At 33.0% G+C, this 13,614-nt stretch overlaps 1 long non-coding RNA gene across 1 annotated transcript; it reads right to left on the bottom strand.

The window, feature by feature from the left end:
* Nucleotides 1-1,386: 1,386 nt before the first annotated feature.
* Nucleotides 1,387-12,760, bottom strand: LOC117691695 (uncharacterized). Its single transcript, XR_004603369.2, has 6 exons — nt 12,663-12,760; nt 4,078-4,095; nt 3,612-3,950; nt 2,974-3,192; nt 2,448-2,550; nt 1,387-1,729 (listed from the first exon to the last, which is right to left on the bottom strand). It is a non-coding gene; the product is annotated as an uncharacterized lncRNA (long non-coding RNA).
* Nucleotides 12,761-13,614: the final 854 nt, after the last annotated feature.

Here is a 13,614-nt window from a genome sequence, read left to right as displayed (position 1 = left end):
GTCATGTGTTACATGTATGCATAAAACAGTTTTCATGAATAATTTAGATCAACCATATAAATGTAATACAGGGTGTTTCACAATATATGTCACACATATTAACGAGTGTCAGGCATAGTATCAAAGAAACTTTAATATCTTAAAGAAGCATAATTACTTAAAAGTATGATATTGCAAAATATCGGGAAAATAATTTTACGATGAAGTCACTGTGACGTTAAAATTGATGTCATAATTTCAGGTGATTTCAAAATGGACTATAATTTACAACAAAAAGCTGAAATTGTAAAACTCTATTACAAACATAAGTATCCTAAAATTTTACAGAATTTGTTGAAGAAACAGTATCCAGAAAACAAAGTACTGTCTATATATCAGATATTAAGATTGCTATGAAGTTTAAACGAAAGGGTAGTGTAAAGGATGAAAGACACTTAAATCCTGGCACTCCCAAAAAGCCAAGGTGTGAACACATTGACAGAGTGAGGTCTGTCATTGAGGAAACACCTAGCAAGTCAGTCATGTCAGTGTTAAGAGAGATGGAGTGCGACAGTGTCCGTGTCTGAAGTGTATTTAGAATTCTGCGGTTCGATTTTTGTCTCACAAGTTTACAGTAATGCAGCATTTAAAACTAACTAGCATTAAAGTTGATTGGATTTTGCAATGTGGATTGAAAGGCTGAGCCAGGAATTGGTGGAAAGCATATGGTTTTCAGACGAGGCACACTTTTATTCAAATTTATTTCAATGCATCTGAAAATAAACAAAACATGCGCTTTTGCGGTCCTGACAAACCAAATTTTTATGAGAAAAAACAAAATCGGACAAAATCACTTTTGGGCTGCAATTTGGTCAATAGAAATCATTCGTCCTTATTTTTTTTTTAAGATTCTGATGGAGAGTGTGAACGTTGAACGATACCTAAATTTGCTGAAAAGAACATTTTTACCAGCCCTGCAACAGAACACAACCAACTTCTCGCGATCGAGTGTTTGATATCAACAAGATGGAGCTACATGTAGTCCACGAACAGCTACAAGAGTGCTTGAGTGGTTAGACGACACATTTTCATGACGATATCTTTCACATAAAACTGAAAATCATGGACATCACATCCCCCTGGTTAAAATCATTGGATTTTTTCCTATTGGGGTATTTGAAAGACAGAGTTTATACCGACAATCTTGATGGGATGAAGTAACTTAAGAACAATATTAAGCGAGGAATCCGCCAGTTATACAGTGAAACATGCAGGGCAGTGATACGGAATTGCCGCACACGTGTCTCTAAAGTTTAGAAAAGGTAAACATCTGGAGCATATCACTTGAGGTTATCGTTGCCGTGGAAACGGAAGTGGAGGGTGTCTCATATCCCTGACATGAAATATTAATTTTGAATATCTCTTGCTGAAAATGATATATAAATTGTATTTGTAACTGTGTTGTTATCATTCTTTTTGCCTTTAGATTTATGACAATTATATTGTTAAACACCCTGTACTACTTCCAATATTGAGTCCAATTGCAAGTAACATGAATTCACCTGTAAGAAAAGTTTAAAAGACATTCGTGTTTATGTAGTTTTCCTGGCGTGAGATAGAGTCGTACTGGTTTTCAGATTCCCCTGACACCGTATTTCCAAGTTCTGTGTAGGTTTCAGCATTAGTTGCTGTCCCACTTCGATGGTCTTTTATACCTTTACAGTTAGATTTCCCGTTCCAAGATTTCTTTCTATTGTGAAAAAATATAATTTCCTTGAAATATGCCCATGTAAACTCAATGCTGGCTTGCAAAAACATAGCTTGCTTACATTTATAACTTTGTTATCAGATTACTTTTTAAAGTTATTATGACAATGTTTTTGAAATATACACACCATATTTTGTAGTGGTGTAAAAATAATAGCTATACATTTATTTCATGTTGATGTTGGACTTAATACATGGTTAAATCATCCATGAAATAATTTGTTTTATATAACACTGCAAACTATAAATTCTTTATTTTACGCGAGTACTTAATTCCGCGATTCCGCTATTTTGTATCAAATCGCGAGAATATAAAATCACGAGCACAATTTTTTGTTATAAATTCCTACAGTTCAAAACTGAAAAAATAAAAACAAGATTTTAAAATCTGCAAATGTTGCTTCTGTCGATTTTATGCGAATATGAATTTCTCGCGTTTAATAAAGAATCTACAGTATGACGTCAAAATGGGTGTTACTTTTGTAAGGTTATTTTAGATAAGAAACTCTCAAGATTTGTTATCATAATCGTATATGTTCTTTATCTAATATCACGTTTTGTTATCCATTAGGTAAAGCTAAAAAATAAATAAAAACCACACATAGTTCGATACAAATCAAACAGATCATAAAAGATTTTCTTTATCATATCATGTCTGTGAATGATGTACAAATATAAAAATAAACTTTTATTAAACATACCTTGTTTTGATGTATCTACAAAAATATATATTCAATATTGTTGAAACTGTCGAAATCATCACGAATAGAGCCAACGAAATTTGTAAGGACAAAAGTGACTCGGCTGAAATAGAGTGAAATAAGAAAAAATCGTTTGCTAAAATACGACCTTAATATGGATGCGGAAAAACAGTAATTACAAAAGGGGTGCTATACGGATCAAATCAGCCCTGCATATCGACATCATCCCTAAAAAGACCCTTATCTGCACAAGAAGATGATAGATAAGATATTCTATGTAATTAAGCATATTTTCTGTATTTATAACTTAGTTTTCGATAATGCGTTACAGAGTGAGAATATACTGTCTATTAAAATAAGAAAAGAAACGTTTAAGGTATTTTCCAAATTCTACAGGTTCTACATGAACTTATTGCATTTGACAATAGTTTAAACGAAACTTCTTTCGTAAAGTTGACAATAATCAGCAGGTTTGGATTTTTAGATATCATATATTAAAAAAAAAATCTACCAATTAAAGAATCACATTTATTTTCCTCCGACAAAGTAGCAGCAGTTGACCCAGTAGCATCCGATATATTCTCATTTATTGCAGATGTAGTTATAAGTTCCACTGATGACAACTCAGAAGTTGTACTTATAAATCGTGTAGTAGACGAAGCGGTTGTAGTAGATGTTTCCATTGATGTTGTTTCTGCTGAATGGTTACTTCAACATACTACACTAAGATTTCCACCTAAACCCCCTGAGAGTATGAACAAAATGTAATAATAAATCCAAGCCTGTAGAACAAGTACATGCATTTGAAAACTGCTTTCTTTTGAAACATTCATTCATTTTTTGGCAATAGATTGAAAATCATACTTTGGAACATAGATATTATGATAACAATCATCGTAAAACTAATTTGCATTTCATAAAGGTCAACTTCACTGTAAAAAGCAGCATAATACATGTATCCATGTTGTATAAATGATACATGTGAAAAAAGCGGTATTTTTTATCATTTTCATACATGTAAATATGATTGGGTTTTTTTTTTTTTATACTTTTAGTAACATTAAAGAGGAAGTTTATAAATCGGTCAAATTATTCAAAAGACGAACATTACAAACCTTAACTCCAATCATAACTTAAAAATGAACGACAAGTAAGTAATTGTACCGTTTTCGTTAAATCTCAAACAATGATAGAACGCTCCTGATGTAGAAAGTGATGAGTATTCAGCTAGTACGGATACCGATTGATTGATTTCGACATGTAAAACGGCAGATACTTCTGATGCCTGACAATTAAACATATATCTGTAAGTGTAAACGGTTACAACGGTTACTTGTGTTTCGCATATACGACCGATTCCTTTCATAGACGTTACGAGCAGATCACCATTAAAAGACGTGATCACCGTACAGTAGCATGGACGGTTGATTTTATAGAAGTCAATGTAAATATATGGTCCATTTTTGGTTGATCCATCACAACTGGTTACAGCAAGGTATCCAACTTGAAAATAAGGGAAATAAAAAATACACATTTTTACTTATTTGCGCATCATGTTGTTATTCAGATAAACTTGAGATAAATGCTTACTTTTATACGTATTATGTAATATACAGTTTACAAAACGTACCATTAGGTGGGCATTGACCTGAAAATAGATCAAACTCATTATGAACCGTGCTTTCTGAAGAAAGATATATGTATTACTTATCTAGCATTTCATAAAGAAATCTGGCATTTAAGATACAGGCATTTTCATACCACAAGAAATTTATTTGACGACATTACCTTACCGATTTACGATTTCAGTTTCTCAATACAACTACTTAATAAAATCTAATATTATTTTCATGCATTATAACAAATTCTATCATTACTTCTTTTGATATCAGGTGTCGAAGTATAAAAATGCGAATTGACCTGTACTTTCTAAAAATAAGCTTTAAAAACTCGGATTGACCTGTACTTTCTAAATATAGATAAGGGAAATTTTGCTCTAATGTTAAAAAAGAATTTGATTGGCTGGCGTGATTCACCCCAACCAACCAAAAACATTCTCCGCGAAAACAAACAACAAAGATGGAAGTTGCAGACGTTAAAGTAAACGGTCGTTTTGCGACAATTAATGACGCGGAAATGAAAGTTATAATGGAAAATGTTGATGCAAGGAACACTTCAACAGGGTAACTGCAACAGCCGTTAAGCTATTTCGGGAATATCTCGAGTCGAAAGCGGAGGCTTCGTAAATTTCGAGTGCGAGAAGTCAGACGACTTGCTAGCTAAATTTTACATGAAAGCTAGAACGAAGGATGGAGATATGTATAAAAAGACTTCAAAAATAATTTACATTTGTATAATATATCTGTTTAACTACTATTCGAAAATGTTTTAATATTTCATTATATTTATATCAAATGCATACGCGTGACATAATTCAATCAAACTGCAGTTGTAGTATTACTAAAAATCATTTTTTATAATTATGAGTAATATGTTGTAACAATTAAAGTCACGCGTTTGTATTTTTGAAATGAATTGTCCGAAAGAACAAAATCGGTATTCCAAAGTGTTACCTGTGCAGCGTCAAAAAAATGAATCTGTGCTTCTTTGTAAACAAAGGGGGTCTTTATTCCAACGTTTACTTTCATTAGTCAAATGATAATACCAACACTACGTGGCCAAATAGAGCTCTCACTACGTGTTGATAATACCCCCCCCCCCCAAAAAAAAAAAAAATAATTTTTTTTTTAAATAAAACAAAAATTCTGCAGCATTTTTACCTTGGATATAAGAAGAGAAGTAATTTATTCACATTTAATTAATTATTTTGTAAAAAGAAAGATATAAATATAATAATAAAAACGCTTTCTTTGAAGATTTAAACTGGTTATGATTTATGCTGACTATCGCGGATTACGTATTTCTTCTGCGGGCGCAGATCCAGAAAAATATTCCAGGGTGCTCCGACGGTTATTTGAGTTTTTCAGGAAGGGTCTGGGGCACATTTTCTGGTTGTTTATTAATGTAAATTTTAAGAAATTTGAATTAATTTTCCACAGGGCTCACAATCTTTTTGATCCCTTCTCTCTAGATATGCGCATGCGCTGTATTGTTGCTACCTTTATATCCCACATGAATAATCAATGAAATTTTTTGTTTTGTTTTAAAACTCACATTTAAATTGTGCATGTCGTACTTTCTTAGAAACAAGCAATAGATTAAATTATAAACTCATATATTTAAAATTTCCAAATTTTTAATTGTAAGTTCAAAAACAGTTTTAATCTTTCTAAGTTATAGTTTTTAAAATAAATGTTGGGGTCAAGTCGGGCATACAGTGGTAGCAACGTTATTGTTGACAAACGACACGCACAATTCTAATACACGAACGATCACGCACGATACACCAACGATTCTTCACGATACACGGACGATCACTAACTTACTGAAATTTCACGATACACGAACAAAAACGATAAAACAAGCAAAATCAAAATTAATTTTTAAGATTAGAATTAAGGAAACGTATTGCATTAACTTGTAATGCTTCATGTTTGTATTTTATTGAAAAGCAGCATGTACAGTAGCCATGCACTGTTTATATTTAACGAGTAAACAATTTTACACACCCATACACAAAAATATAGGATTCATACACAATTTGTTTGTCTCCATAACAAATAATAACTTAAGTGTAAAAGAAATGAAGATAATGCATAAACTACACGAAATTATTTACATACGAGTTGACTGTTTATGTAATCCAATTCCCTCACGTGCGATTTAATTATGAAGGATACAGGTAAATTTGTTACCTTGTTCCATAGAATTTCGATTTTACACAGTCATCCAATATTTTCATAATTTACAGTACATAATTGATTTATTTCTATTTATTCTAAATTTTAAAGCGTCTTAACAAATTTTATTTCAAACAATTGTTTATACAATGTACCAGATAGGAATGCGTGTCGCGATTCTCATTTGAAAGAAAAACGTTGGGAATTATCTTTTAGTTTAAAACGTAGAATGGGTAAGCTTGACCGATTGCATTTAACGTTTCGCTCTTGCTAATATGATTAAAATTATGTGTCAAGATACAATGGATGTTTGATATAGGCTGATTACAAAATTATGCAAAACTAACTCGACCGAACAAATGATAGAATGATCTGTGGAAATACTTGCTGAATGTATTTAACGAGTAAAGAGAGAATGAATGTTAACAGCTGGCAATGGTCTTCTATAAGTTTAAAATTCACATTGTTTTACAAAAAACTACCTGTCGTTGTTTTAAGAATAAATCCTACCATTCCGTAAAAAAAGGTTTTTTTACCGACCACGCACGGTAACAAGAGGCCCATGGGGCCACATCGCTCACCTGAGCAACAATGGCTTTATAAGGGTGTTCAAAGGATATTGTGCCATATGGCCCCTCGGTAGAAAAACAAGAAAAGGATACCATAAAAAAAAGTGTATCAAAATTTTACACTTATTTTCCTTCACTTAATCTTTGACATTGTACCATTTTAGCAATACCATTTTTACCCAAAAAACTAAATTTTTGCTGGGGGTACACTGTTAACTTCCAGTTTCCTTTATTTTAGTTATGCCCCCTTACTTTATAAAACGATCAGATTATATATGAGAATATGCATATAGGTACATATTCATCTTCAACTACATTGTACTAGCTAGTTATTGTATTTTATTGAAAAAAATCTTATTGCTCTGTTTTACTAAGGCCCACGTACCCTTTATTTTCATTTTTATTAAAAATCAACATTAACAAATGGCTACAAATCAAGATGATTTTCCGCTGTAATGTTTTCTTAAAAATAGCGATAATACATTTATCCCCGTAGCAGTAATGTTTTAAACTGTTTTAAAGAGGTCGTTTTAATTTAATTGTGTCTGAAAAACCAACAAAGTTGGTGTAGTTTCATCATATAAGGTGGGGGCCCCAAAAAGTTGTTACAGGATATCATCCTTTAGTTTTTTCTGTACAAGTATTTAACGTTTAGTGAGACATTTCTAGTGATAAATCAAAATGTCAGCGTCAATCGTAGAATTATAAGCAAGATACAGAACTCACAATTCTGCTTGGTTTGAGTCAATTTTTTGTTCACAAGAGTTAAATTCAACTTAAGATTTTTAAACTTTTTATTTCCTATTCAGAATGAACAAAAGCATGGCCTCAGTTCTGTGAGCAAAGCTCTGTATCTTGCTTATAATTCGTAACTTGACACAGCTGAATATGGTTAGTAAAGAGAAAATTTTAAACAATTAAAACAGAGGAAACATGCACTAAAACAAAGAAAAAGCACAATTTATTTTTCATTATATATATATATATATATATATATATATATATATATATATATATATATATATATATATATATATATATATATATATATATATATATATATATATTTTTTTTTTTTTTTCTAGCAGCAAAAACAACTATCGTTTAGACTGAAAATGCAGAGCATCTTAACAAAACAAGTTGCATTATACCGGTTATCAACCATAATGTAGAGATCGTACCGAATTACCAATAGAATGTATAGTATTTATAGTATAATACGTTGTTAGTGCATCAAAATTTGCTAATTTGGCACAGCTAAACAATTAACTGTCTGATTTACCGAAGCTGTGCAAACTTGTTATATTACAAGGTCATTGATGTACAATACGACCAACAGTTTTGTAAAGCAGCTATTTCAAGACTATGTTTATTTTACTTCAAAAACTTTTACCAAGAACAGTCAATGACTTTTTATCTGGCAGATTTAAGATTAGTAACAAATATGTTAAATTTTCTAATTGATGCATATACATGTATATGCAGATAGATGAAGTTTGTGATGTCAGACGTAAAACTGAAATTATACAGTCAACTATTTTTTCAGTCTGTGTTAATTATTTCTTCCTGAGCATGAAAAGTATTCAAAATACGTTCATTATCACACCACATCTTCTATCCTCAATTTTACACAAATAAATGTTTAAAAAAGATATAAATGATGTAGAATTTAATTTTCATCATATTAATAAAGACTTCTAACAATAGTTTTAATTCAAAATATGGCTTTACCTAAAAACATCATTAGCATTTGTAAGACTATCAGCAGATATACTCAAGGCATCATAAAGACCTTAATTAGACTGGTATATAAAACCTAACACAAAATTTATGTTTCAACTTTGTGTCATATACATCCGTGAAACATTCAAATATTTACTGTTACATCAGTGAAACTTTGAAATATCATTTGCACTCATCATCATCTTTATTAAGATCAGATCTCAAATTTACCAATGCAACACAAACGATCAAGTAGTCACGGAGCTTCTTTGCGGAGGTAACTGGAACTACCTGACTTAGTAAGCGGAACACAACACCTTTAAACGTCCAAAAGACCTTTCCATGGGAATCCGTACGATGGCAATTCGTCGCGTTTTTTTTACATCCTCTTCTGAAAGGTGGTCTTTACCTTTGGTATACGTAAAAGCTGGAATGTTAAGTTTCACTTTCAGATGAAAGAGCAAGTCACAAATGGTAAAGCCACGATCGGCCATGATTTCATCTCCTTGAAGACGGTAGTTTAAAATGCCAAATTATTCTACAATTGCTTTATCACTAGAAAGTCTCCCAAAACCCTTAGAAATGAACATTGTTTGTCCGTGTTATGCGATACCAACCACATAATTTCCTGTATTGTGGGACTTGTAATGACTGTAGGTTTCACCTCTTGTTTACAAGTTTTTTGCTCGTTAATTGAAAGTCTCGGAACAATCAATGATGATTGTAGTCTTTGGATAGTTTTCACGAAAAGACTGGCCTAGTTGCTCGAATTGTTTCACGGGGAAGCAAAACTTATAGGTTCTTCAGTTTCAAATCTTTAATTTAAAATGGTGCATACATGAGACCCCGGTATTCCATATCTGTTGGCAATATCCCCGAACAGTAGACTTAGCCGTAACTTTTTAGGAACCAACAAAACTTGACCTGAAACAGGAATGGTAAATTTAAGTGGGTCATCCATATTTTGCATAACACTCAAAACAGTTTTAAAATTTTTCAAAGGCAGTCCTGTGTACAGCAAGGATAAGAAGTCGGACGATATGTCAGCAGAGGTTAAGCGATAATGTAAAGAGATGCAGTTTACTCCCTTGTCTTCAGTCTCACCGGGTCTCATTGGTGTTCCTGTATCTCTAGATCCTGAAATACAGGGCCTTGCATATTCCTGCTCGTGTAGTGTGGGATCTATCCACTGCGTGCCGATCTGCTTTCATTCATTTCTGTTTGAGTGGAAAATGATGTTGTTTTTGGTTCAATGGTAGACCGATCAGTGTTGACAGACTCAACTTCATCTTCAGAAACCAATACAACACACAAAGAACTTGACAGTTCTGTCAAGCTAAGAATATACTTCAAAATATACCAGGACATCCCTGATTATACAAACCTTATTTTCACACATTTTATATGCAACCTTATTTAAATAGCATATCAATAGTCTCATGCATATTCACTGTAACAGTTATGTTAATGTTTTCATTCATAAATATTCGGGTTGGCAGACCGTATTGTCAACCCGAGTTTTTCTACAGGGGCTTGGTTGTTGGATAGTGAAGTTCTTAATTATTTGTTCCCGAAGAAACAATTGATTAAGATTGGTAATCTTATGAGTATTTCTGTGAATTGCAATAAATAAATTCACTGAACCCCCCCCCCCCCCCCGTTTCAGTCATGTTAAAAAAGTGTATTCAATGTACATTAAAAAAAGTAAAGGGACGACACTCGCCATCTTGGATTTATAGGGGGTCCTCGTTTCAAGCTATGTTTTAAACAAGTTCTTCAATTTCTCCAACGATTTCTGACAAGATATAGTTTGGAAAATATTCAAATGACTTATTCCTATCGTCTGACTTCATCTGTATGCTGCATAATAAACACATCGTTCCGAAATGTACTAGATACTTGCCAAACTTATCGAAAGCAACGGAAGTTTAGTTTTGAGTGACGTAAATTCTCCATATAATCACTGAGATGTTCCGAAAATGTATGATAAATCTAGAGAGAGCAAAACTTCCGCGAAAAGATATTCCTCTTGGTTTATCCAATGCTTTCGGATCTCCTCAGTGATTACATGGAGAGTTTGCATCAACTTCCGTTGCTTTTTAACATGACTGAAACGGGGGGTTTTAGTGTATTTATTTTATGCAATACATAGAAATACATCTAAGATTACCAATCTTAATCAATTTTTTCTTCGGGAACAAAAAATTCAGAACTTCACTATCCAACAACCAAGCTCCTGTGAGTTTTTCCGCATACTACCGTTCGACAGCGATGCAAGCGCAGTTAACCTGGGTGTTGGATATCGTGCTGTTGGTCGCCCGTCAATAAAATGCGTGGAACACACGAACATTCCGATGTAATGCCCGCTGCCATTTCAGTCTCTCGCTCTCCTCTTTGAGTATTTTATGCAGGCTGAACGGGACGACACAGGGGCAATCTTTGTGCAGATTAACTCCGTGCTCTTTGTATATTGATTGCTTCCATAAATAAAACACCTTTCTGTCGATAGTGCAATTAAAAACTGCACAGTACAGTTAAAAAACTGCACAAGATTCCCCACTTCCGCCTTTATACATCTTCAAGGTTTCACGGTTGTAATGGCGGGTGCTTCACGTGACTATTTATGTGCACAGAAAATATGACGTAATTGCGGGAAAAAGTCGTCTATACATGAGTGATTTGATTCAAATCCCTATATAGGGAGACATGAAATTTAACATTTTGATAGACGGCTTTATTTTCTTCCTTTATACGCAGTCAGTTTTTATTCAGTATCAGCTGAATTAGAGAAGACAATTTTTTAAACATTAAATGCATTAACACTATATGACTATTTTGGCCCTGTCCTAGAGTCATAACCCATACTCCAGGGGACATTCAATTTATACTGTTAGTCGAGGACTTCCTGTTAAACATAATTATGAAGTCAGTTTTTCTTAGGAGTATAGATGAACATTTTTAAACCTTTTTATGCTTTAACACTCTATGGCCAAATTGCCCCCCCCCTAACTAGGTCCTGACCCAGGGGCCATTTCACAATTAAGGTAAAGAGGTTAGTGGTATCATAACCATGCGTTGTTTTTTCCGCCTGTGGCGCCCCGGGGGTGGTAGAGCCATGAAATTCACAATTCAGATTCCTCTTATTCTCTTACCATAGAGATGCTTCACACAAAAAATGCTAACAATTAGCATTTTAGTTTTTAAAAAGAAGTTAAAAGTGTAAAAATGTTAACGCACGACGCCGGACGAAAACAGATAGCAATAGGTCACCCGAGTTTACTCAGGTGACCTAAAAAGATTTGTTGCAGGCATCATGATGTGGGGAGGGAGGTTAGGAATTGTGCTAATGGATGGGGTGGTTCTTTATTTTAGTCGGGAGATAAACGGAGTAAATACCACTCTCCCTGAGGGATGCATGTACCGAGAGTGTTTATATATTCTTTATTCACAAATTCCTCTAAACGAAAATCCACACGTGATTTATAACTTAAAAAGTAAAGACATGGAACACATGGAGCACTTACCAACCTGACTAGCAAAACCCCTACAACCTCATGATAAAAACTTAAGTTTAATTCGGCTTTAATTCCTATTCCATTAATCTACATGGTCTCCGATGGCAATCTTCCCTTTTTCTTATCTTTGTCAGTCTGTCTCTTATTTCTTTCTTTGCCAAATATGTCAAACTTAACGGAATGCCTATCTTTCGTCGCCATTGTTGTTGTGAGAAACTGCGCGTGGTATCACGTGACCGATTTCAGGCGAGATTAATTCAAGTGCTGTATTTATTGTGGACTCCAGAATAATTAGAAAAAAATATTTATTAGTTTCTATATCTTTTTAACCCGATTGATATAATTTGCGTAATTTATTGTGAAAGTATATCTTTATATAACATATTTAAATAAATAAATAAATCAAATATTTCTTAGCATGAAAAATACACTACATATACCTTTAATAGTACGTGACAATACTTTAAGTTTACAAAACACGATATAAATCAATTGCGACTCGCTTATAATGCCTTTAACAAACAAAATTAACCTAAGGAACAAAAAAAAGGGTTAAGCATGAAAATGTGCTACTTTTGTTCTACAAAAATATGTAGGCCAATAACTTACCTATTGACGATATAATGAAATAACTGACTGCAAACGCAAAGATAAACCCTTTCATCATGTATGAATTTCTCTTTCCAGGAAGAAAATTCTTTTTTAAAATCCTTGTTAAGTAATTCTTTACCTATAAATTAAGGAAACCTTGCCGATCGTTTATTGCTGCGCATGACTTTATAGTTTTTCCCAGGTTACACTGTTTATCTTTTAGTCATCTCAACGAAAATTCATATACTTGTAAAAAAAAAATGCATGATCAATTAAAACCAATGAGAGAAAAAATACCCAATATTTCTTAATTTACATAACTCTTTTGACCCGGAGTAATTGACAGAAACAAAAACAGATTTTCTACGGAAATTTATACTGCAAAATATCTATATTTTTTTCTCCATTCAGAAGTACTCGGATCACCTCGCACAATTTTTAACGTATTCATCAGGGGTACTATCATGTCGTTTGCAATGCAAAATCCCTGTAGACCTTTTTGCTATACATTAAAACATGACAAACAAGAGGGGGCGTTTCAAAGGAGAAATATCCTATAAATATAGAACAAATAGATAAACAACTCAGAATTTATGTATGGTTACATGTACATGTAATAGTACACCATGACACAGAGTGAACCTGTATAGTTGTGTGGTGTCATGAGATACTTCAGAATGAAAAATACATTTAAAAAAATACTTCCTGTCACAAGAGAATGCTCCACTGTGATGCACTATTTTATTATTAATGCCCAAGACAGTATACATACGGCTACAAATCGCTTTAATGATATTCATCTCAAAGAATGATATAATCGTATATATTTTCCTAGTACCCGACCCCAATTGTATTTAATTTTGATAAAACCTTGGTAAATACTTTCTTTTTGGTACAATGTATTATAATAGCGATATTTACTGATTAATTGAGTCGGTGATATATTTTACAATGTACTTGTGACATATTG

Source organism: Magallana gigas, chromosome 9 (assembly GCF_963853765.1).
Source record: "Magallana gigas chromosome 9, xbMagGiga1.1, whole genome shotgun sequence".
Lineage (NCBI taxonomy): Eukaryota > Metazoa > Mollusca > Bivalvia > Ostreida > Ostreidae > Magallana > Magallana gigas.
This window is presented reverse-complemented; position numbering and strand designations above follow the sequence as displayed.